The sequence below is a fragment of the Gorilla gorilla genome, chromosome 11, assembly GCF_029281585.2.
Source record: "Gorilla gorilla gorilla isolate KB3781 chromosome 11, NHGRI_mGorGor1-v2.1_pri, whole genome shotgun sequence".
NCBI classification, from domain to species: domain Eukaryota; kingdom Metazoa; phylum Chordata; class Mammalia; order Primates; family Hominidae; genus Gorilla; species Gorilla gorilla.
The window spans coordinates 75,630,101-75,654,660 of NC_073235.2; the positions used below are offsets into that span (position 1 = coordinate 75,630,101).

At 38.5% G+C, this 24,560-nt stretch overlaps 1 protein-coding gene across 11 annotated transcripts in view; it reads left to right on the top strand.

Moving 5' to 3' along the window:
* The window catches only part of MAP3K20 (mitogen-activated protein kinase kinase kinase 20), a 192,844-nt gene that overhangs the window by 65,245 nt on the left and 103,039 nt on the right, over positions 1 to 24,560 (top strand). Inside the window, exon 1 of one of the 11 annotated variants that reach the window (XM_063695002.1) lies at positions 18,802 to 19,175. The exons of the other annotated variants lie outside the window; for them this stretch is intronic. The gene's annotated coding sequence lies outside the window, so the exon portion shown is untranslated. Of the gene's footprint in view, positions 1 to 18,801; positions 19,176 to 24,560 lie in introns of those variants that run through there. 11 annotated transcript variants of the gene reach the window in all.

Sequence of the window (24,560 nt, forward strand, 5' to 3'; positions counted from 1 at the left end):
TTGTTTACTTCACGTTTACTTTTTATACTAAATTATATTCTCGTGTAGTATTATTAGAAAAACTAGACGTGAAGTAAAACATATTAGACATGTGAAGTTGTAATTAGCAGACAAAAGACTACAAAGCAGCTTTTATAAACATGTTCAAGAACTTAAAGGAAACCATGGTTAGAATGAGAGAGCAGAATCAGTAATTCAGCAGGAAGATGGAAACTAAAAATTCTAGAACTGTAAAACTACAGTCTCTTTAAATGTAAATTGTACTGGATGGGGCTTAACAGCAGATTGAGGAAGGCAAAAGAAAAGGTCAGTATATGTGAAGACAGATTAATATAATGTATCAAATCTCAAGACCACACAAAAAAAATTTTTTAAATTGAACAGTTACACATGAGACAATGTCAATCTAATATACATTAATGGAATCACAGAAAGAAAGGAGAGAGAGAGGGGGGATGGATAGAAAAATATGTGAAGAAATGATGACTTCAAGTGCCCCAATTTGATGAAAACCATACACTTACAGTTCCAGCAAGCTCAGAAAACCCCAAGCAGGATAAATTAAAAATGAAAACCAAAAACACCACACTCAGTCACATCAGAGTTAAACTGCTAAAAGTCATTGATGAAAAGAGAAATGTCAAAAAGAGCCAGAAAAAAAAGACACATTACATAAAGGAAGCAATACCAGTTACTTCTCACTAGAAACAATGGAGGCCAAATGACAGTGGAATGACGTGTAATATGCCAAAAGAAAAAAGATAACTGCCAATTTAGAGATCAACACCCACTTAAAATAGTCTTCAAAACTGAAGATGAAATAGACATTTTTAGATAAATGAAAGCTGAGATAATTTATTGCCAGCAGATTTAGTTATGGTTAATATTAGGGTAAATACAAATGATCATTTAAAAAATTCTGTTAATTTCTTCAAAAGACAACAGCTAAAAGGAAAGTTGCAGTGTTATATTATGGGTTGTATAATGTATGTACGTTAAAATATATAACACATGGCTGGGCGTAGTGGCTCACGCCTGTAATCCCAGCACTTTGGGAGGCCGAGGCGGGTGGATCATGCGGTCAGGAGATCGAGACCATCCTGGCTAACACGGTAAAACCCTGACTCTACTAAAAATACCAAAAATGAGCCCGGCGTGGTGGTGGGCACCTGTAGTCCCACCTACCCAAGAGGCTGAGGCAGGAGAATGGCATGAACCCAGGAGGTGGAGGTTGCAGTGAGCTGAGATCGTGCCACTGCACTCCAGCCTGGGCGACACAGCGAGACTCCGTCTCAAAAAAAAAAAAAAAAGTAATATATATATATCACAATGACACAAAGGATGGGGAAGTGAGCAAGCATCTTATATTTTATGTGTAGCACAAAATTAAATCTAAGTAGACTGTGGCAAAGATATATGTTGAATTCTTAGAGCAACCACTACCTACCCCCACAAAAAAAAAAAACAAAAGAGGTATAGCTAAAAAGCCAATGAATGAATGAAAATGATATACTAAGAAAAAAATTGTTAAAACAAAGACAGGAAAGGAAAAACAGGGGAACAAAAAACAAATAGAACGAATTTTTAAAAACCAAGATAGTAAACTTAAGCCCAGTAATATACATAATTACATTAAGTATAAATGAATTAAGCACCCCAATTAAATGGCAGAGATTGCTAGGCTGGATGAAAAAGCAAGATCCAGCCAGGCACAGTGGCTCACACCTGTAATCCCAGCAATTTGGGAGGCCAGGGCAGGAGGATCACTTGAGCCCAGGAGTTCAAGGCTGCAGTGAGCTGTGATCACACCATTGCACTCCAGCCTGGACAGCAGAGCTAGAACCTGTCTCAAAAAGAAACAAACAAAAAACAAAAAAATAAAACAAGACCCAACTATATGCTATCTACAAGAGGTGTATTTTAAATATAAGACACAGATCTGTTGAAAGTAAAAACATGAAATGGGAAAAGAGGTGTGCAAATAGAAAGCATAATAAAGGTGTAGTGGCTCTATTAATATCAGACACAGTATGGACTTCGGGAACCAAAAGTATTACTAAAAGATAAAATGATTTAATAATGATGATTTAAAAAGTCAGTTTCTTAAAAGATATAACAATCATAAATGAATATTTATCCTAATAACAGAGCTTCAAAATACATGAAGCAAAACTAATAGAACTAGAAAAAGAAATAGACAAATTCGCAATTACATTTGTAAATTTTAAATATCCCTCCCTAAGCAACTGAGACATTATACTTAATAACTACAAAATATACATTATCTTCAGGTGCACATGGAGTGTTCTCCAAGATAGATCATAAAATAAGTTTTTATAATTTTCAGTCTTAAATTTAAAGGGATCTGCCAAAAAACCTACACCTAACATTTTAACTCAACGGGGAAATATTGAATGTTTTTCTCCCTAAGATTAGGAGTAAGACAAGGATATCTGCTCTCATGATTTCTGTTCACTGTTCTGTAGAGATCCTGGTCAGTGCAATAAGACAAGAGAAAGAAACAAAAGGCATTAAGATTGGAGAGGAAGAAGTAAAACTGTCTTTATTTGCAGATTAAATGATTGTTTACATAAAATTTTTTTTTAAAATCTACAAAAGAAATACTAGGACTGATCAATTTATTTAACAAAGTTACAGGAAACAAGTTTATTATATTTCTATATATAGCAGCAAAGATTTTAAAGACAATGTAAAAAAATTTATTTACATTAGCATTAAACACAAAAAATACATTGAAATAAATTCATCAAAAGACATACAAAACCTCTATGCTGGAAACCACAAGACATTTCTGAGAGAAACTTTAAAAGACCTAAATTATAGGCATGTATAATCATGCCTATAATCCCACCACTTCGGGAGGCCAAGGCAGGCAGATCACACAAGCCCAGGTATTCAAGACCAGCCTGTGCAACATGGTGAAACCCTGTCTCTACAAAAAAAATAAAAATAAAGAAAGGAAAATAAAATAAAAGAAAGAAAGAAGGCCGGGTGTGGTGGCTCACGCCTGTAATCCCAGCACTGTGGGAGGCCAAGGTGGGCAGATCACAAGGTCACGAGATCAAGACCATCCAGGCTAACACAGTGAAACCCCATCTCTACTAAAAATACAAAAAATTAGCTGGGCGTGGTGGTGGGCACCTGTAGTCCCAGCTACTTGGGAGGCTGAGGCAGGAGAATGGTGTGAACCCGGGAGGCGGAGCTTGCAGTGAGCCGAGGTCATGTCACTGCACTCCAGCCTGGGCAACAGAGGGAGACTCTGTCTCAAAAAAAAAAAAAAAAAAAAAGAAAGGAAAGAAAGAGAAGAAAAGAGAAAGGAAAAGAAATACAAAAAGTAGCTGGGAGTGGGGGGCATGCACCTGTAATCACAGCTACTGGGGAGGCTGAGGTGGGAAGATTCATTGAGCCTGGGAGTTCAAAGCTACAGTGAGCCATGATCTCGCCACTGCACTCTGGCTTGGGTGACAGAGCAAGACCCTATCTCAAACAAAAAAGACCTAAATAAATGGAGAGACATGCGTTTTCCATAAGTCCAGTTGTAAGACTCAGTATTAAAATGTTACTTTCCTCCAAAAATTGATTTGTAGAAAAATCAAATTGGAGGATTCACATTACCTGATTTCAAGACTTAATCCAAAGCTCTAGTAATCAAAACAGTATAGTATTGGTATAAAGACAAAAATATAGATGCAACAGAATTTCATATTTAGACCCAGACATATTATAATCCATTGAGTTTTAACAAACATGCCAATGTAATTAAATGCAGAAAAGAAAAATCTTTTTAATAAATAGTTCTGGAGGAGTAGGATATGCATATGAAAAAAAGGGAACCTTGACTTCTTTATACCAAATGCAAAAATTAATTCAAGATCCCGGGTAAACCTAAATGTAAAAGCGAAAACTATAGTACTTCTATAAGAAAGCAAAGGTAATCTCTTATGACCTTTGATAGCCAGATATTCCTTAGACAAACCATAACAGATACTAAAAATAAAACTCCAGCCTGGGTGACAGAGCAAGACTCCGTCTCAAAAAAAAGAAAAAAAAAATTGGTAACTAGAGCTTCATCAAATCCAAACTCTGTGCTTACATAAAGAAATTGTTTGAAAAACAAAGATGCAATCCACTGACTGGGAGAGCATGTTTATAATGAGATATATCTGTCAAAGCACTTGCTTTCAGAATATTTAAAGAACTCCTGCAAGTCAATATTAAAAAGATAACAATTTTCAAAAATAGGTAGAGGATTAGAATAGTCATCTCACAAAAAGTTATATGAATAATCAATAAGCATGTGTGAAAGTGTTCAATGACAGTGGTTAAGGATATCAAATGAAAACCACAGTGAGACCCATTTCACCCAGATTAGAAAGGCTAAAATTTAAAAAACCCAAAACACCCAGTGTTGGTGAAAATGTGAGTCAGCACATTCTCATATGTTTCTGGGGAGAGTGTGAAATGGTATCACCTCTTTGGGATGCTCTTTGCTGTTTCTTCAAAAATTAAACACCTACCCTATGAGTCAGCAATTCAACTTATAGGTGTTTACCCAAGTAGAATGAAAACATATATCCAAAAAAGACTAGTATAAGAATATTTGTAGCAGCTGTTTATAATAGCCAACAATTGAGAGCAACTCAAATATTAACAGGAAAATAAAGACTGTTGATAAAATGGAATACTAATTAGCAATAAAAAGAATGAACTACTGATATATATATCTCAAAAACAAAATGTTGAGCAAAAAAGACTACATCATGATTCCACTCACATGAAGTTCAATAAAAGGCAAAATTATCTCTGATGGTGAAAGCAGAACAGAGCCCATGAGGGTTGGGTACTGAAGGGTAGACACATGGAAAGATGGAAACATTCTGTATCTTGATTAAGGTCATACATAGGTGCATATATTTTCAAGACTCTACCTTATTCACTTAAGGTCTGTGTATTTTATTATACATAAATTTTACCTCAGAAGAAACAAAAAAGTTTAAGGTTTTTGTTTTTTTTTTTTTTTTAAGGCAAAGGAACAAGCCAGTCTGTTGCCTTTTAGAGGGATTCTCCGGAAGCGCCAATCAATAACCAAATGTGTGTGTTTGTATACATGCATACATGCACATATACAGTGTACATGCACACTATTTTATTCACATATGTAATACTGAATGTGAATTGAAGTATAATTCATATACCATGTAATTCATCCATGTAACATGTACAGTTAAGTGTTTTATAATATATTCATGGTTATGAAATCATCACCACAATCACTTTTAGAATATTTTTATCACCTCCAAAAGAAATCCATATTCATTAAGCATCATTTCCCAGTTCTCCTCAAGTCCCCAACCTAAGACACCCACTCGTCTACTTTCTGTCTCCAGAGATCTGCCTATTCTGGACATTTCATATAAATAGAATTTAAAACCATGTGGTCTTTGTATACAAGATTTTTGTGGACATGTATTCTCAATTCTCTTGAGTATATATACCTAAGAGTAGAAGTGATGAGTCACATGGTAACTCTTTAATTCTTTGAGTAACTGTCAGAGGGTTTTCCACAGCAGCTGTTACATTTTACACTCCTCCCAGAAGGGTATGTGGGTTCTAACTTCTCTACACCCTTGCCAACACTTGTTATTCTCTATCTTTTTAATTATAACCATCCTAGTGGGTGTGAAGTGGTTTCTAGTTCTGGTTTTGATTTGCATTTCCCTAATGAATAATGACGGTCAGCATCTTTTCTTATACTTAGTGGCCATTTGTAGATATCTTCTTTGGATACTTATTTGGATTCTTGGCCTATTTTTAATTCAGTTATTTATCTTTTTGTTATTGAGTTGTAAGAATTTGTATGTATTCCACATACTAATCCCTTATCAGGTGTATGATTTATGAATATTTATTGCCCTATTCTGTGGGTTGTCTTTTCACTTTCTTGATAATATCTATTGAAGTACTAACATTCTTCATTTTGGTGGCATTCAGTTTAACTTTCGTTGCTTGTGCTTTTGTTGTCATATCTAAAGAGGGCTTTGCCTAAGGTCATGAAGATTTACTTCTAAATTTCTTTGAAGAGTTTTATAGTTTTAGCTCATACATTCATGTATGTGATTCATTTTAATTTTTGTCTGTTTTGAGGAAGGGATCTAACTTTATTTTTTTGTATGTAGATAATAACTTCTTACATCTTATTAGCCAGGGTATGTCATATGGCCACATTTAGCTTCAAGTGGGGTTGGGAAATGAAATTTTGGGGGTGCATATTGTTATTCTAAACAAAATAGAATGCAACCAGCAGCATCTGCCACAGTGTATACTGTTTTTAATTTTGACTCAAAATAGTATACCAACAAACTCCAGCCTTTTTTTCTTTTTTTGAGACGGAGTCTCACTCTGTTGCCAGGCTGGAGTGCAGTGGCACGGTCTCGGCTCACTGCAACCTCCGCCTCCCGGGTTCAAGTGATTCTCCTGCCTCGGCCTCCTGAGTAGCTGGGACTACAGGCACATGCCACCACGCCCGGCTAATTTTTGTATTTTTAGTAGACGGGGTTTCACCATGTTGGCCAGGATGGTCTTGATTTCTTGACCTCGTGATCCACCCACCTCAGCCTCCCAAAGTGCTGGGATTACAGGCATGAGCCACCGTGCCCGGCCACTCCAGCCTTTTTAAAATATGAATTTGGCCAAGAAGCATTGTCTATAACTGGCCCCAAAAAGGATTTTTTAAAAAGTTGTCTGATTTTGTTTGTTAATATGCTTATATCCTGACCTCTCTGAAAATCTGACTTTGACCGAGAAGCATTATCTATAAGTGGCCTCACAGAAAGACTCAATAAATTTTCTGGATTTTTGTTAGTATGGTTTTTCTGAAGTTAATCCTACAAGATGGAAGGAATACACTGTTTCTTATGCCTCTACCCAACTCTCTGCCCCTTTATCCTCCCCTGTCCCCCCTCACACCAGTTCTCATCTGTCTTTGTTGGCTAACATTACATAATTTTAACGGGTTTAACAAACATACCCTTAAGTGGACATGTTTTTGGCCTCTGTACTGAAATCTCTTAGTATTCTCCCTTGCTCTTGGGTTAGAAAACCTTCTTGTTACCACTTTCTGGTAAAATTTTATGCTATGAGAGGTAGGCTGTTTCATGGCTTTCAGTCTAGGTTAAGTGCCAGAGCATGTTCTTTATTTTACTATTCGAAAAGGACTTGGAATTTATTCCACTGTCTCCTGATATCCTTAGGATGAGTGGTGTGAGTAGAATGGGTCCTGGTCATGCTTTATAGAATTGGCCCTTGAGCAGACCTTCATAAACACCTTGCTAAATCTAGGACAGCAGGAAAGACAAGAAGGGGCAGAGTTAACCAGCTGGTCCACTGAGGGATAAAGAAAAGCATCCCTTCCCTGCCTCTTTCCACCCCAGGTCGCTCCAACCTCCTGACGATGCCTGGAAGCGGTGTGCAGATTGTTTAACAGGAAATGTGTGGGTATTTGTTACTTTGCTGATCTCTATGGAATGTCCCTTATTGAATTTTGTGGTTTGCCAAATTTGGCAGAGTTCTTCACTTCTTTGACTGTATAGCTCTGAGGTGTGAGATTGATGTTCGATGATGAAGGGAAACCTAAGTGGGTCCTGAGGTTCCATTAATACCTCTGCCTTCACTCTGCCTCTTCTTCTGTTTCCTGCTCTCCCAGATTGAGCCAGGTGTTTATGAAAATCTGGTCAAGGGCTAATTCTATAAAGCTGACTTCCTACACTGAAAATAAAATCTGTGGTCATAGAAGGAATTTTGAACCCCAGACATCTGTTGTAGATGTATAGAATTGATCACAATGTAGGATAGGTAGAAATATTTATAATGATAGTGCTGAAATCAATATTTGGAGCTTAATATGTGACAGGCAGTTTTCCTGGTGCTTTACATGGATGTACTCATTTAATGCATAAGAATAGTAAAGTGTATTCTCATGGTACTTTTCACTGTACAAAGTGTTCTTGTATTTATTTGATTCTTATAAAAACCCTGTGAATATGAGACCAGAGTAGACTAAAGAGACATGACAACTAAATGCAGTGTGGCACCTTGGATTGGATCCTGAAATGCAGAGAGGACATTAGTGGAGAAAATGGTGAAATCCAAAGTCTGGAGCTTAGTTAATAGTAACGTACTGTATATAGTAACATAAGATGTTAACAATCGGTGAGGGGTATATGGGAACACTCCTATATTTTTCTCTGAATCTAAAATTACTCCAAAATAAAAAAGTTTATTTTTAAAAAAAAAACCCTTATGATCTAGTCAATGCAAGTCTCATTATCCTCATTCCCCAGATTTGTACTGTTTGGAAAGGCTGAGAACCTTGCTCAATAGCACAGGGCGGAGGTGGTAAAAGACCAGGACCTAAACTGGAGTCCTTGCATTCCTACCTGAGTGCTGAGTACTGAGGAGTACTGCCTTAGGAAGAATGCACTGCTTTCTGCCTACGTCATCTCCGCGCATCCTCCCCACAGCCTTTCGAGGGTTGAGAGATGATACTTTCATTTTACAGTTAAGAGATCATTGCCATTCATGTTCACTACTGGAAAAATAACTCAAAAATATGTTTCCTATTGACTTCAAGTGACTGTTGACTTCCATATTTGAATGGAGAATACAGTACATATTTTGGGGCCCATTTGATTAAACCAGTACAACTGTTGAAATCTCATTTAGGGAGTGTATAGAGAAGATATGATGAATGATGGCTAATGCCCAAAGGCAGTAGTTTTGAAAAAGAATAGTAGTGTAGTGGTGTCTTCTGTGATCTCTGACACAGAAATCTGTGAATGGACAGAAAATAGAAACACAAGAATTGCCCCCATCAAATTCAGATTTGTTCTGCAAATGTGGTGATTGTGAGTCTAAAGATGGTATGACAGATTCCATATCCTGTAAGTGGAAAAGAGAAGTGATGTTCAATTTCTGTCAACATGGCAATTTATTTTTTAAAATAGCAGGGTGACTTAAGAGATTTATTTGGAAGCTTGCAGAACAAGGCTTACTAACAGCTTGTGGTCATCTCAGTATATCTTGGTCTTTGGATTTAGATTCTTCTGCCAGTTGTGGCCTGACCTGACTATGCAGGATGACATGTGTTCTAACACTTTTCCAACGCTGTATTCTCTAGATTGTCTTTGATTTGTGGTCAGTGTCCTACACAGAGTTGTTTCGGCCTCTTCTCTCATAAAAGAGAGAGTGCTATTGCTGTCAGTCTGTGGATCTGTTTTCCAGCAATTGATTGTTCAGGCTGTGTATCCGAGTTCAGTTCTGCATATCCTCAAAAAAATTTTTTTTCTTTGAGACAAAGTCTTGTCCTGTCACCCAGGCTGGAGTGCAATGGGTGATCTCGGCTCACTGCAACCTCTGCCTCCCGGGTTCGAGCAATTCTCCTGCTTCAGCCTCCTGGGTAGCTGGGATTACAGGCACACACCACCACACCCGGCTAATTTTCATATTTTTAGCAGAGACGGGGTTTCACCGTGTTGGTCAGGCTGGTCTTGAACTCGACCTTGTGATCCGCCCGCCTTGACCTCCCAAAGTGCTGAGATTACAGGCGTAAGCCACCATACCCGGCCCAAAAAAATTGTTTTAATGTAGGTACAATTTCTAGCAGCTAACATTTATTGAGGAAAACCATGCGCCTAGCATGTACTTTACATGGGAGTTTGGTCCTTGTAACTGTGTTAAGTGGATACTAGTTTTATTTTACATATAAAGAACACACTTAATTGAGAGACCTGGAAGACCACACAGCTCATACATGATAGAGCTGAAATGTAGCTCCAGGGTTTTCAGACTCCAAGGCAACTAGGCTACAGTTTAGCTTGCCACAGAACCACTCACTTGTTATTAGACAATAACAAGTGTTGGCAAGGGTGTAGAGAAGTTAGAACCCACAAACCCTTCTGAGGGGAATGTAAAATGAAACAGCTGTTGTGGAAAACCCTCTGACAGTTACTCAGAGAATCCTGGCTACATATTAGACTCACCTTGGAAGCTGGGAAGCTTCTAAGAAGCACCCATGCCTGAGCCCCACCCTATACCAGTTAAATTAGATTTAAGTCAGAATGTTAGACTTGAAGAGACTAGATCATTCCATCTGTCCCTTTTACTTCCACATTTTGACATTTTATCAATAGATAAGCTGACGCCCCAAGTCACACAGTCATTCAGTATCAGAAGCCAGCCTAGAATGCAGGTGTCTTGATAGTGATCTTAAAGTTGCTTCCATACTCAGATCAACTATTACTAAATATGTTAGAACATTTACTGTATACAAAGGCCTAGGCATATGTCTAGTAATAGGTGAATTTATTTATATGTAATATTATCGAAATGTGCAGGCATGTACATCTATGTGATTTTGAGAATTTATATTCCTATGTCATGATTGAATTCATAGGCTTTGCAGCCAGATTGCCTAGTTTGAATTTTGGCTTCACTGCTTCTCAGCTATATAACCAAGTTACTTAACTTCTCTGTTCCTTACTTTCTTAGTGACACACTGGAATAACAGTATTTCTCCTATGGACTAAATGAGTTAATGTATGTAAAGTGATGAGCCAGTGTTGATACACAGGAAATGCTCCATAGGTGTCAGCTATTGTAATGTATGAGTCAGATTGTACTCAGCTTACAACTTCTGAAACTCCACAGTTATTACATTCATTCATTGCAAAAGAATTATAATAAACTATGTGGTCTGCCTCATCTGTCTCAAATTTTATATACCTTTCTATAGGCTCTTAATAGGGTCTATACTCTCATGCTTCATAGCCCATGATTTTTTATCTCCTGGAAAACATGTTGATGTTCTAATTTATTTTCTTCATCTCTGGGCTCACTGTTGGACCACTACATCTCAGCTCAATTCAGCAATGACCTTCTGTGTATTTTGTTAATAAATGTCTCAGGCTGCCAGAATGTTGCTCTGATGTAGATTGGTATATTGCATCAGTCATCACCAGGTTTATATTTGTTTACATGCAGAACGATTCTTGTCTCTTGAAGGTCATATTTAGTTGATAAGCAGTATTCAGAAAATCTCGGATTATTTTGTCTGGGACTTTTAGTGATGATTATAGGCTGTTACATGGGAAGAGTCCTACCTGGAAAACTCAGAATACAGATTGAAGCCTGTTGTCTCTGATCTCCCCTAGGTTCTAAGCTTTGTTGCATGAAATAAATGGTATTTGTTACACAAACACTGCTTCAGTCAACAGGCATGGAAGAATGGGCCAGTTACAGTGTTGTTAAGTACCACTTATCGAATGCTCTTAAAGGAGCCCTTTTAAAAAAACCTTTCTGCTCAAAGATAGTAAGGTGTTAAGTAGAGTGACAGTCAGATTAAGGACACCCCGCTGAATCTTCAAGCAAAGAGAAAAACTAGAATTTGGGGTGAGACGGTATTTAGAAATAAGGAGATAAAAATCTGAGCTGAAATAGATACAGCAAGCAAGATCAAGACTTGCACCACAAGTTACGTAGGTCAACTCTAGTAATTTGACATAGTAGAAGTAGAATAGGCTATTTTGAAAAATAGTTTCCTACTTTAGGAGATTTGAGGCTCCCAAGAATATAGTGAAGGCACACTCTAGGGAATGCTGGTAGCTACCCAAGTAGGTCCCTGTTGAAGTGACTTCTGATTTATGCATTTGGAAATTTAATCTTAAGAGTTCAGAGTTGAATGGACTCTCAGGGATGCTAAATCACACATAATTTGATTGAGACTAAATAATTAAACCATATTGCTAATCTCTAAATTTTCTATTTTTAGATAAGGTGTATGGGAAACAAACTTATAAAAGATTGCTTTATGAATGTGAATTCAGAGCAAGAGCAGTTAGTAATAGGATTTGAATATGTTCTGATACTACATTCAGCTGATAATCGATTTACCTACCCTTCAACAGGAGGCCCACCTTACTGGAGAAGTTGTTACGCCTCCCATTTTCACCCCTCCCCTGTTAGGGCTTATCATCTCTTTAACTTTTCTCTAAGTCTTTGTAACTAACTGTCTGTGACTACCTCTGAATACTCACACAATTTTATTAAATATGTTTAAACTTTCTATCAAGTTATTCTCCATCCTCCTGGCCTGGAAGGGTTTTTCACTTTAGGATGACTTGACATATCTCTGCTGACACCCATTTAGTAGGTTGATCATTTCCAAATTTCCAACAATGCATCACTGTTTCCCTGGTGTTCATCTGTCACTGGAAGTGTTCAGTCAGTAGGATGCCTGTTTCTTAGAATATTACTAAGAGGGTTACTTCATTAGACAATTGGAGCAGATGACCTTTAAGTTCTAACTTATGGGAAAGTAATGATTCTTTTACCTCTGTAGGCCTTGCTGATCCTGGAAGATTTCTTTGAAGTAAACCTAAGAATTAGTCATTTCACGGTATCTGCAGAAGATTTGTCCTAGGATTTCCTAGATAAGAAAATCTGTGGATGCCTAAGTCCTTTGTATAAAATGATGTAGTATTTGCACATAACCTACACGTATCCTCCTGTATAAATCATCTCTAGATTACTCATAATACCTATTACAATGTAAATGCTCTGTAAGTAATTCTTATCACGTATTTTTACTTGTATTATTTTTTATTGTTGTATTGTTATTTTTAAATTTTTTCTAATATTTTAGGTCTGTAGTCGGTTGAATCCACGGATATGGAGCCCGCAGATACAGAGAGTCGACTGTTTGTTTTCTTGCTTTTTAGGAGTCACTCCCACCGAAATTTGACATAAATATCAGCTTGGCATATGTTAGCAGTCACACTGCTGTGTGTTAGCAACTCCATTACCTGCCTGTTACCCTATCACTACACCACCTTCCAGCCAAACTAAGGTGCTGCCGTTTCTCAGGCATGCACCCCATCCCAGCTATGAACCCAAATGGAATCCATTCTCTTTTTTTTGAGATGGGATCTTTTTCTGTTGCCCAGGCTGAAGTGCAGTGGCATGATCTCGGCTCACTGCAACCTCTGCCTCCCAGGTTCAAGCAATTCTCTTGCCTCAGCCTCCCGAGTAGTTTGGACTATAGGCGTGTGCCACCATACCTGGCTAATTTTTGTATTTTTAGTAGAGATGGGGTTTCACTGTGTTGGCTAGGCTGGTCTTGAACTCCTGACCTCAGGTGATCCACCTGCCTCAGCCTCCCAAAGTGCTGGTATTATAGGCATGAGCCACCGTGCCCAGCCTAATCCATTCTTCATGGTCTAGTTGACACTGTCCATTACCTCCCAACTTCCCTAATTTTAATACAGATCCTTCACGTGTTTTGTACTTCTGATGGTTGTTATGTGGCATCTTGTTAATAGGTACTTTTATTTTTCCCATGATAGTGGGTAAGCCCTTGATAGCAGGAGTTTATTTCTTTTTATTTGACTTCCAGCACTCTGATGCACTCTGCCATCCTTGTTTTAATTCGTATCAATATATAAAATAATGTAGATACTAAGGACAATATCAGAATGTTAAGGAGAGGCATGGTTACATTTAATTTTAAAACTCAGACTATAACCTATATAGGATACTTGAAAGAAAAGATCAGAATTCCAAGTTACTTAGGGAAACTTTAGCATTACTATAAAAATCCAACCAAATATAATGGGATTAGGGTGCCAATAGAAAGTGAGGAAATGGAATGTGGTGTAAAGTATTATTTCAAGAAGTTTTGGTGTTCAGGAAAGTAGTTTGAGAAGGAGGGAAGGGTCAAGAAAAGTTGTTTTTTGCAGAGATGAAAAACATTTTCTTGGGCCTAGAGGATGGAACTAGAAACAGATGGAATATTTCAGAAAGAATATTGATGGAGAGTGATATCCTGAGAGAAGAGGGGGAGGTAAAATCTGGGGAAGGGGAGGGGTACATTTTTCTCTGAGACAGAAAGAAAGGCGTAGGTGTAAGGTAGGAGTGCTGAGTTCTACCAGTTTCCCTAATGTGAGAGTATTCATAGTAATCTATTGAGGATGAAAAAGCAAGAGTACTAGAAGACATGAGAAGAGCTGAGGTGTGTTGTAGCTTGCTCATGAAAATTATCTTGTATATTTCTTGATATCATTATTGTCCGTCTTTTCCAGCTAGATAGTAGGCTCCATGAGGAAAAAGGTTTTGCTGTCTTGTTCACCACTGTCCTTAGCGCCAAAAAATAGTGCCTGGCACATCATATATACTTCATAAATATTTGTTGGGTGAATGTTGAATGGAGAGTGAAAGAGGAAACTAACTGGAGAGACTCAAAATGATTGCTTTCATCCTTTACCTTTCAATAAATGTACAGATCATAACTATACCATGTTAACTGTTTCAGTACAGATCTGTCAGAAAAGCTTATCTGAAAGTACTGAGGGGCATAGAAAGGTGATTATTGGATTTTTTGAGATTGGTAGCATGGGGACTGGAACTTTAGGGTTTTGGCAAGTATGTTTTGGGATTATTTGACCAAGGAGTGCAAAATGTTGTTGTGGTACCCTAGCGACTCTTCCATTAAACGGAACCTTGATCTCTGATAGCTTGATAGATATGGCATTAATTATTAGCTGCTTACACGGCAATATTCTCATCTTCCTTAGGATTCCTGTACTGTTAGATGTGCCACTATACCCAGCTTAAAACTACATTTCCCAGCCCTTCCTGAAAATAGAACTCATTTATGAGATATAGGCAGAACTTTCTAGATGAGATTGCTGAGAAAGCTCTCTAAAAGAAGCTGACCTAACTAAGAGGACACCCTGGTGTACTTTCCTTCTTGCTGCCTGGAATGTAAATTTAATGGTTTGGAACTTCAGGGGTTACACTGGGACCACCACACAACCTCGAGGATATAAGCCAGTGCTAAGGATGGTAGAATAATGAATTGTTGAGCTGCCATATTGGGATTCTTGCAGCCTTCGTGTTTTGAGACATTTTGTTATTTCAAGACTGATTTGTTATAAAACTCTATCTTGTTTAAACTACTGTTATTTTAGATCTCTGTTTCTTTTAGTAGAACCCCATTTATTAGAAAGGAATTGAGGGACTAGAAGCCTCAACCTGGTCAACCGAAGAGCTGATTTCACTAAGCATAAGAGATTGAGGTCAGAGAAGGGTTTCTAAGTGAGGTGGCTGGGTAATGAAAGCGTCTAAGACAGCAGTCCCCAACCTTTTTGGCATCAGGGACTGGTTTTGTGGAAGACAGTTTTTCCACAGATGGGGCGGTGGTGGGGGATGGTTTCAGGATAAAACTGTTTCACCTCAGATCATCAGGCATTAGATTCTCATAAAGACCGTGCAGCCTAGATCCCTTGAATGCGCAGTTTACAATAGGGTTTGTGCTCCTCTGAGAATCTAATGCTGCCTCTGATCTGACAGGAGGCGGAGCTCAGGCGGGAATGCTCGCTCGCCAGCTGCTCACCTCCTGCTGTGCGACCTGGTTCCTAACAGACCACTGTTGGTACCATTACCTAAGAGATGGTCATAAGGAGCTAAAGTAGAATGCTGGTGAAAGTTCCTGGCGTAGACAAAGTCAAGGAAATAGTATTTGTATGTACAGATGGGAAACCAAGAGGTAACCCTTTGATTAGGCCAGTGTTTCTTTGAGTTTTGGTTTCATGGGCCATCAAGGATCTGTGAATCTGTGGACCCCTGGAATCTTCTTTTAAAGACTGCAATTTGAGATACACTATAAAATACAGTCAACCCTTGAACAATGCAGGGGTTAGGGGCACCAACCCCTGTGCAGGTGAAAATATGGGTGTCCCTTTTGACTCCTTTGTTAGCGAAAGGAAAGATGGTGGCTGGAGTGATGGTTATTAAGTATGAGACAGTTCATTCAAATGGAGGCGATCTGTTCATCAAGCCATTAGGGGAGAAGTGATCTTTTGCCTTTAAGAGTGGAGTTGCCTTAAAGTGGGATTGTAGTTGAGGACTAGAAAGAAAAAGACTGGAAGATTTCAAATCCCTTCCATTCTTAATATTCTATGATTCCAGATTATCTTTACTATCTATTAGTTAGGGTTTGGTACCTTTTTTTTTTTGCAATTAATAAAACTAAAAATATCTGCCAGCTATCACACATATGCCTTTAGTTACTGTTTGTGCTGACAGAACCCCAAAATAGTAAAATCATTAATGTAGCTGAAGAATCCAAGTGTTCAAGACACTGTCTAATTGGAGTCTAAAAGATGTTAAAGGACTTTCAGACTCTTTTAAAATTAAATTTGCTAAATTCTTTTAAATGATTTTGTAGATTTCCATAATAAATATGGCAAACATTTCTCTTATGGGATGTAAATAATCAAACTCTGTTTCACTGGAGAGTAATATTATAAAGCACTTAGCTAATCAGATTGTGAGAGTCGCTCAAAATTTCTAACCATGTAATTTTTGCATAGAGAGAGAGAGTGCCTCCTGCTGTGCAATTAACTGGTTTTATTAGCTATAAAATTGGTTGATGCTGGTTGGCCTGATGGCCTAGTGCCTGTAGGGAGTTAGATCTTGGTTCTTGACCTGATTCTGCACAGTTGAGTGTCAGGAAGACTTGGAAATCTTATAGTGGGGACAGCAGCTCAGGCCCTAAGAGGAAGCTGATGAGTTGTTTCTCACGCTTCTGTAACTAAAGAGAGCTTTGGAATTTTGTAGACCAGTTAATTTTTCCTTGTTCATTTTATTCTGTATTCAAATTAGGTTTGTGAAGTAGAGTGGTATGGTTTACTGATGATAAGCAGGGCTTTGAGATCATACTACTTGTACTAAAAACCTGGCTTTGCCATTTCTTGTACCCTCGAGCAAGTTTTAAAGTTTCTCCTTGCCTAGGTTTCTTCCCCTGTGAAAGGGTGATTAATAGTAAGCCCTAACTCATGTTTGCTGTGAGAATGTAAGGGTTCAATCTACAGGAAGTTTTTGGCCTAGCTCATAGTAGGTACTCAATACACGTTAGCTAGTATTATAGAGTCTGCAAGTTGAAATCTCTTTGAGCAGGGGAAAGCTTTAATAAAAAATGTTTAGAAGGACCTATGATTTTACTGGACTTTTTTTAAAGGGAGAAAGGGGGAGGAGAATATATGAAAAGAGGCAGAGGCAGGCGACCTGGCATCAGACTTTATTACATTTACTAGGCAAGTAAGCTTGAGAAAATCAAATCAAAGACCCAATTTTCTCAACACTTAAATACAATACAATATCTCATTTGTGAGAGTCAAGTAAGATAAATGCTTTGGAAATGTCAAAGTGCTATATTTAGGTAAAAACATAAGTAAACAAGGACAGTCGAATGTAATAACTACATGAGGCTAATTAAAACAGGCAAAATATGTAAATGGAATCCATTGATGGAAGACATAGGAATTTACTCATAAGCTTGACTTGCTTCTGAATGATCATTGATTATAAAGGAAGGGGAAAGATGTCAGAGAAAGGACTTAGCATTGGTGGAGCAACCTGGCATTTGCTGGGCACTGGAGTAGGATTACTGTCTGCCTTTTACAGATGAGAAAACTGAGTCTCAGGTTAAATAACTTCCTCAAAGTCACCTCACTGATAAGTGGCAGAGCCAACGTTGTGATGAAGCCTATGTGACTCCAGAGGCTGTCCTAATACAACATGGTTAATTACCTCCAATCCATTTGTCACATATTTATTTAGCACCTACTCTGTGTGCTGTATTAATTTTTTCACAAAAATGGATAGAAATGTAAAGCATGAAGGGATCTGAATGACAATTTTGTGCAACCAAGTCATTTTGTAGGAAGGAAAAAAGGCCCAGAGTGACCAGGTCGCTTTAGGGCCATCCATTTTGGAACAGAATTAAATTTTTACTCACCTAGTCCAATGTTTGATTAAGTTATATTGCTATTCAATTTCTTGGATGCCTAATCCTTCATTAGTTCCAATTTGAAGCCTTGTTTGGGGATTTTCTTTGGGGATAATTTCCATATGATTGCTTTGACCAAGTTGCGTAAGTTGTTTGACAGAAAGCCGACTGAATTCTTGTCTGTGTTTTTGTCACCCAAACTGAGTACAGGTTGTTTCAATATATTTTACTCTTTCTTTCCTTTCTTGCTTTCCTTTCCTTCCTTTCCTTTCCTTTTCTTTTCTTTTCTTTCCTTCCTTCCTTCTTTTTTTTTTTTTTTCCTGGATCTTTGTTGCCCAGGCTGGAGTGCAGTGGCACGGTCTCAGCTCACTGCAGCCTGGACCTCCTAGGTGCAAGTGATCCTCCCACCTCAGTCTCCTGAGTAGCTGGGACTACAGGCACATGCCACTACGCCTGGCTAATTTCTGCATTTTTTGTAGAGATAGGGTCTCACTGTGTTGCCCAGACTGGTCTCGAACTCCTGAGCTCAAGTTTTCTGCCTCCCTTGGCCTCCCAAAGTGCTGGGACTGCAGAGGTGAGCCACCACACCTGGCCTTACTTTTTCATGTTATCAGTGACATTCTGATGTGAACACAAAGAATGTAAAATCTCTTTGCCTTTTTGTGATTTGGAAATAGCTCTTGAATCCCTGGTCTTAAATCTTCACTCTGTTTCATCCAGTTTTTGCCACCCTCCTATCCTGCCAGGTGAGTCTGCCCTTAGTTGGGTATGTACTTAACTAGAGAGCAGCTCTAGATCCCTAGAGGGAAGCCCAGGCTCCTCCCAAGTGACTGCACGCAGTGAGTCGGCTGCATCACACCAGGAATACCATTGAGCAACAGGAGACTTCCCAGCACTGGTGACTCCATCTCAGTTGCTTAAGAAGAGTGGGGAAATGACTGGTGTATTTTTTTTTTCATAGCATTTGTAACTGTTTTTCTTCCAAAGAAAAGTCTTCATGATGTCAAACATCATTCAGAATATAGGATGTATTCTATTATGGGTTTGAATTCAGTTCATTTATCCTTCTTTATTGCCCTGAATACTAAAGAGCATCATTTGAAAAAGAACCTATGGAATTGTGAAGTTTGCTGCTTTTTATGTGACTGTGACTGAATGGGTCTTGTTAAGCCCAAAGTGACTCAAAGGGCATGACCTGTGTATGACTCTCTGGTGATTATATACAGGATTGAAAATCCTCCAAGCCTGCTTTTAAAGTTGTAGCACAGCAGTTTTAGACGTAGAAAGGCTGGTTTTCCATCTTGTCATACAGGTAAGAATGAAGTTTTTTATTTTTATTTAAAAAAAGCCCTGGTTATGATACTCTTGGGGTAAAAATGCACTGAATTAAGCAGCATTTTGTTTCGTTTTTGACTCAGTCAAGATCCTGGGATCATGAACCTTTTATACTTTTGATAACTGAGATTGAAAACTCTCCTTCGTTTTCTTTATAATCAGAGCCTGAAACAATTAGCAGGCAAGGGAAGTTCTCCCTACATCTTTCCTGAAAGATCTAGCTGTTTTGACGTTATAGATTTGTAAATACTGTTTTAGGAGTTTCTAAATCAATAATTTCTCCTTGCGTTCACATTCTGCTGCCAAGTACAATAGTTCTGGACTCTGTAGTGATAAAGATAAGAGGTATGCTGCACTGAGGAGACCCTGGTTCATTTGTTGTGGATATTTATGATACTGGCCCTGGCCTAGGAATGGAGCTTGTGTGCAGTGTGGCCCCACTACTAAGTACCAGGGGTCCATCTGTCAGCACACAGCAAAGAAGCACCTACCGTAGCTTTCAGGTCGAATAATGGGTATTGAATGTGGACTTGGCAAAAGGCTGGCTCATCTGTAGAGGTGACTTTGGAAATACATGGCAAAATGTATTGGGTAGAAAATTGAAAATAGAGGGTTTAAGGTTAAGTAAACCTTTCATCCTTGCTTAATCCTAAAACCCTACATTTAAGTACACGGCAAAGAAAAAGTACAATGCAAAGGCAAGGGCATGCTTGAAGAATGCAAAGCAGCAAAGGATTCTCAAGAAATTGTGCTCATGTAATTGCCTTGGGCAACAGTGCCTACAAAGAGGCAAAGTGCAGCTGTCCAAATCCTCATTCTTGAAGTTTAAATCCACAGTGAACTAGTGAACATAGCTCTCAACTGTGCTTCCTACTGCAATTATATAATTGATTGACTGTTACTCTTATGAAATGTACCCTAAGTAACCCTTAAGCATGTAAAAGAGCAGAATGAATACTGAAGCAAATTCATACCTCCCGGCATTTTACTCTTCTCACTGTACGGTTCAGGGTTAACATTTGCTAACATAGGCTCTCCGTAATTATTTAAACACACTGAATATCATTATCATCAAATACTGTTCATTCATCCTTTAAATGTTAGTGCTTCCTGTATATAGGGTATCTGACTTTTCTCACTCATGTGGTATTATACTAGATATTTTATAAGAGGAGCAAAGTAGGAAAGGCTCTTCTAAAGGGTAGCAGACCATAGGAGCAGACACAAGAAGGGAGAGGAGCATTATGTAATAAAATGCTGAACCACATGCATACCGAGTAGGTTGAAGTCCATCTAGAGCCCACGTGATTTCCAGTATCCACATCTTTAGTCTCATGGCTTCTCAGAACCTATGGCCTTCTGTAAGAGTAACCTGAATGAACCCTGGTTTGTTCCAGAGCCGTATCGGGAGAAAATCACATGTCAGTGGTTAACTAAACGAGTTTTTATATGCCTACTGTAGTCCTGGGAAGGTAAGGAAAGAGCTTCACTTTTTCCTGACCCAATCCTAGGGAGAATCTTTCCATGCAAATAAATATTTTAAATTTCATAGTCATATGTTCTTATATATATTATAACATGCCTGTACTGCTTTTTCTGATTATAAAAATTACATACTTATTGTAAAGAATTTGGGAAACAAAAAAAATTACGATCCCTATTCTTTCTGCCACTTAGAAATAGATGACTACAATAATATTTTCTTTCTTCCTTGCCTTTTTTCTATACACATAATTTTTATTTTTAAAAAATGTAGGATCATCTCCTATATTCTTGAACTTTGGGGGAATATAGTGACCCTGGATCATACTGGCATTTTGGAGATGGAGTTTTTGGAGAGAGCCTTGGACCTTGGATGTAGAGTGCAGTGAGGAGATGGCTTCAGCTGAGTGATTGGATGAACCACTCTTCTTTCTCTTACTGCCACACTCTGATGAAATGATAGACTCTTACAATTGATGAGGACCGGCTGGGCATGGTGGCTCACACCTGTAATCCCAGCACTTTTGGAGGCTGAGGCGGGCGGCTCACCTGAGGTCAGGAGTTTGAGACCAGCCTGGCCAGCATGGTTAAACCTCATCTCTACTAAAAATACAAAAATTAGCCGGGTGTGGTGGTAGGCGCCTGTAATCCCAGCTACTCAGGAGGCTGAGGCAGGAGAATCGCTTGAACCCAGGAGGCGGAGGTTGCAGTGAGTCAAGATTGCGCCATTGCACTCCAGCCTGGGCGACAAGAATGAAACTCCGTCTCAAAAAAAAAAAAAAAAAATTGGTGAGGACCTTAGAGATCAGGGTCCGTGGAGTAGTTATATGCTTAAATACCACACACACTAGAGGACTTGAAGGAGTAATTGACATTCATGGGCAAAAGAAGTGTACCTTGTGTCAGTGCCGCATCACACGCAGAAGCATGGACCCCGCTGAGACAGAATCTTGCTGCTAGGTGGAGGGAAGTAGCTGTTGACAATCAGAGAGAAAAGCCTGTTCTGAGTATAAGATGTAAGTGGAACCTGCCAGCCTTATGATGTGGGGCTTCGTAAACGATTGCTTTCATTCTATACCCATCAACAGGTTGTTGTTGGTATCTTTGCTTTCTTTCACAAAAATAAGTGAACTCAATTTTATTTTTACAATATTTATCACAAATACATATTGAGTACATAAATGGAATACAAAAGGTGTGAAACAAGCTTTTTAACTTTTAGGTTTAGGGGTACACGTGCAGGTTTGTAACATGGGTAAATTGTGTGTCATGGGCAGTTAGTGTACAGATTATTTTATCACCCAGGTAATAAGCATAGTACCCTATAGGTAGTTTTTCAATCCTCACCCTCCTCCCACCCTCCACCTTCAAGTAGACCCCTGTGTCTATTGTTTCCTACTTTGTGTCCATGTGTACTTAGTGTTTAGCTCCTACTTTTAAGTGAGAATATGTTGTATCTGGTTTTCTGTTCCTGCCTTTGCTTACTTAGGGTAATGGCCTCCAGCTCCATCCATGTTTCTGCAAAGGACATAATCTTGTTCTTTTTTATGGCTGCATAATATTCCTAGCTCCCTCCATGTTACTGCAAATGACACAATCTTGTTCTTTTTATGGCTGCATAGTATTCCTAGCTCCATCCATGTTTCTGCAAAGGACATGATCTTGTTCTTTTTTATGGCTGCATAGTATTCCATGGTATATATGTAGCACATTTTCTTTATCCAGTCTACCTTTGATGGGCATTTAGGTTGATTCCATGTCTTTGCTATTGTGAACAGTGCTGTGACGAACATGTGTCTTTCTGGTAGAATGATTTATATTCCCTTGGGTTTCCCCCATTATATTCCATTACCCAGTAATGGAATGTAAGTATGGAATATAAGTAATAGAATTGCTGGATTGAATGCTAGTTCTGTTTTAAGTTCTTTGAGAAATCTCCAAACTGCCTTTCATAATGGCTAAACTAATTTACATTCCCACCAGCAGTGTATGAGCATTCCCTTTTCTGTACAACTTTACCAGTATCTGTTATTTCTTGACTTTTTTTTTTTTTTTTTTTTTTTCTGAGACGGAGTCTAGCTCTGTCACAAGGCTGGAGTGCAGTGGTGCAATCTCGGCTCACTGCAACCTCTGCCTCCCAGGTTTAAACGATTCTCCTGCCTCAGCCTCTGGAGTAGCTGGGATTACAGGTGTGTGCCACCATGCCCAGCTAATTTTTGTATTTTTTAGCAGAAACAGGTTTTCACCATGTTGGCCAGGCTGTTCTCGAACTCCTGCCCTCGTGATCTGCCCGCCTCGGCCTCCCAAAGTGCTGGGATTTTTTAATAATAGCCATTCTAACTGGTGTGAGATGGTATCTCATTGTGGTTTTGATTTCCATTTCTCTAATGATTAGAGATGTTGGGCATTTTTCCATATGCTTGTTGGCCGCATGTATGTCTTCTTTTGAAAAGTGTCTACATGTCCTTTGCCTACTTTTTAATGGGGTTGTTTTTTGCTTGTAAACTTTTTTAAGTTCCTTATAGATTCTCGACATTAGACCTGTGTGAGATGCATAGTTTTCAAATATTTTCTCCCATTCTGTAGGCTGTTTACTCTGTTGACAGTTTCTTTTGCTGTGCACAAGCTCTTCAGTTTAATTAGTCCCATTTGTCGATGTTTGCAAAACAAGCTTTAAAGACACAGAATCTTTTAAGGAGTCTATGGCAGCTCTCCAAAATTAAATAAACAAAATAAAATTTGGGATTAGGTTGAAAAAAAGTTTTGAATTGAAGGAAAAGAGTCCTTCTGAAGATGGAGATATTTTTTAACTGTTGGAAATACTTCAAAGGAAGATAATTAAAACTATGATATTTAACTTCTTTTAATATCTCTGAATCAGTCGTTTGGAACCTGTGTGTTAGTCGATGTCTGGAAACATGGCAAACTGAGCTAATGGCTCGTTTTCCCCTGTAAACTTATAGAAATGCCGATAAAACTAACAACAAAATACCCACGACCTCCCAGGTTAATCAACAAACTAAAACTTCTGTAATTTTTCTGATAAAGGAAAGAGGAAAGGAGAAAGGAACTGGCCCCAGCTGGAAACAATAAGTGCAGGCAAACAATAATCTGTAGAGACATTTTGGTACCCTAATAGGACATGACTATTAAGACATTTTTATGAATAGACCTTGACTCCTCCGTTTATATCTCAGATTGGGGCCCTTTATTTTATGGAGAATCTTAGAGCCTGAGTTAAAATTGGCACTTTGGGAGGCCAAGGCAGGTGGATCATCTGAGATCAGGAGTTCGAGACCAGCCTGGCCAACATGGTGAAACCCTGTCTCTACTGAAAAAAAAAAAAAATACAAAAATTAGCTGGGTGTGGTGGTGCGTGCCTGTAATTCCAGGTACTCAGGAGGCTGAGGCAGGAGAATTGCTTGAACCTGGGATGCAGATGTTGCAGTGAGTGGAGATTGCACCACTGTACTCCAGCCTGGGCGACAGAGTGAGACTCTGTCTAAAAATGTATATATATTGTTGCAGTCTGTCCCAGTCTTTTCTTAGATCCTCCAAGTCCTAGTTTGGAAAATTACATATTTATCTTATGGATAGTTAGACCGTAGTTTGTATAACTTTAAGATGACTATTGAATATATAGACTCTGATCACTCATCTCTGCAAAAATTTAGAATACCATTTTTTAAACTTTTTTATTGTGGTAAAATATACATAGCATAAAATTTGCTATTTCAGCGTAATTAAGTGTATAATTCAGTGCCATTTATTTGTTTATTTAGACAGGGTCTCACTCTGTTGCCCAGGCTGGAATGCAGTGGCACAGTCACAACTCACTGCAGCTTTGACCTCCTGGGCTCAAGCCATCCTACTGCCTCAG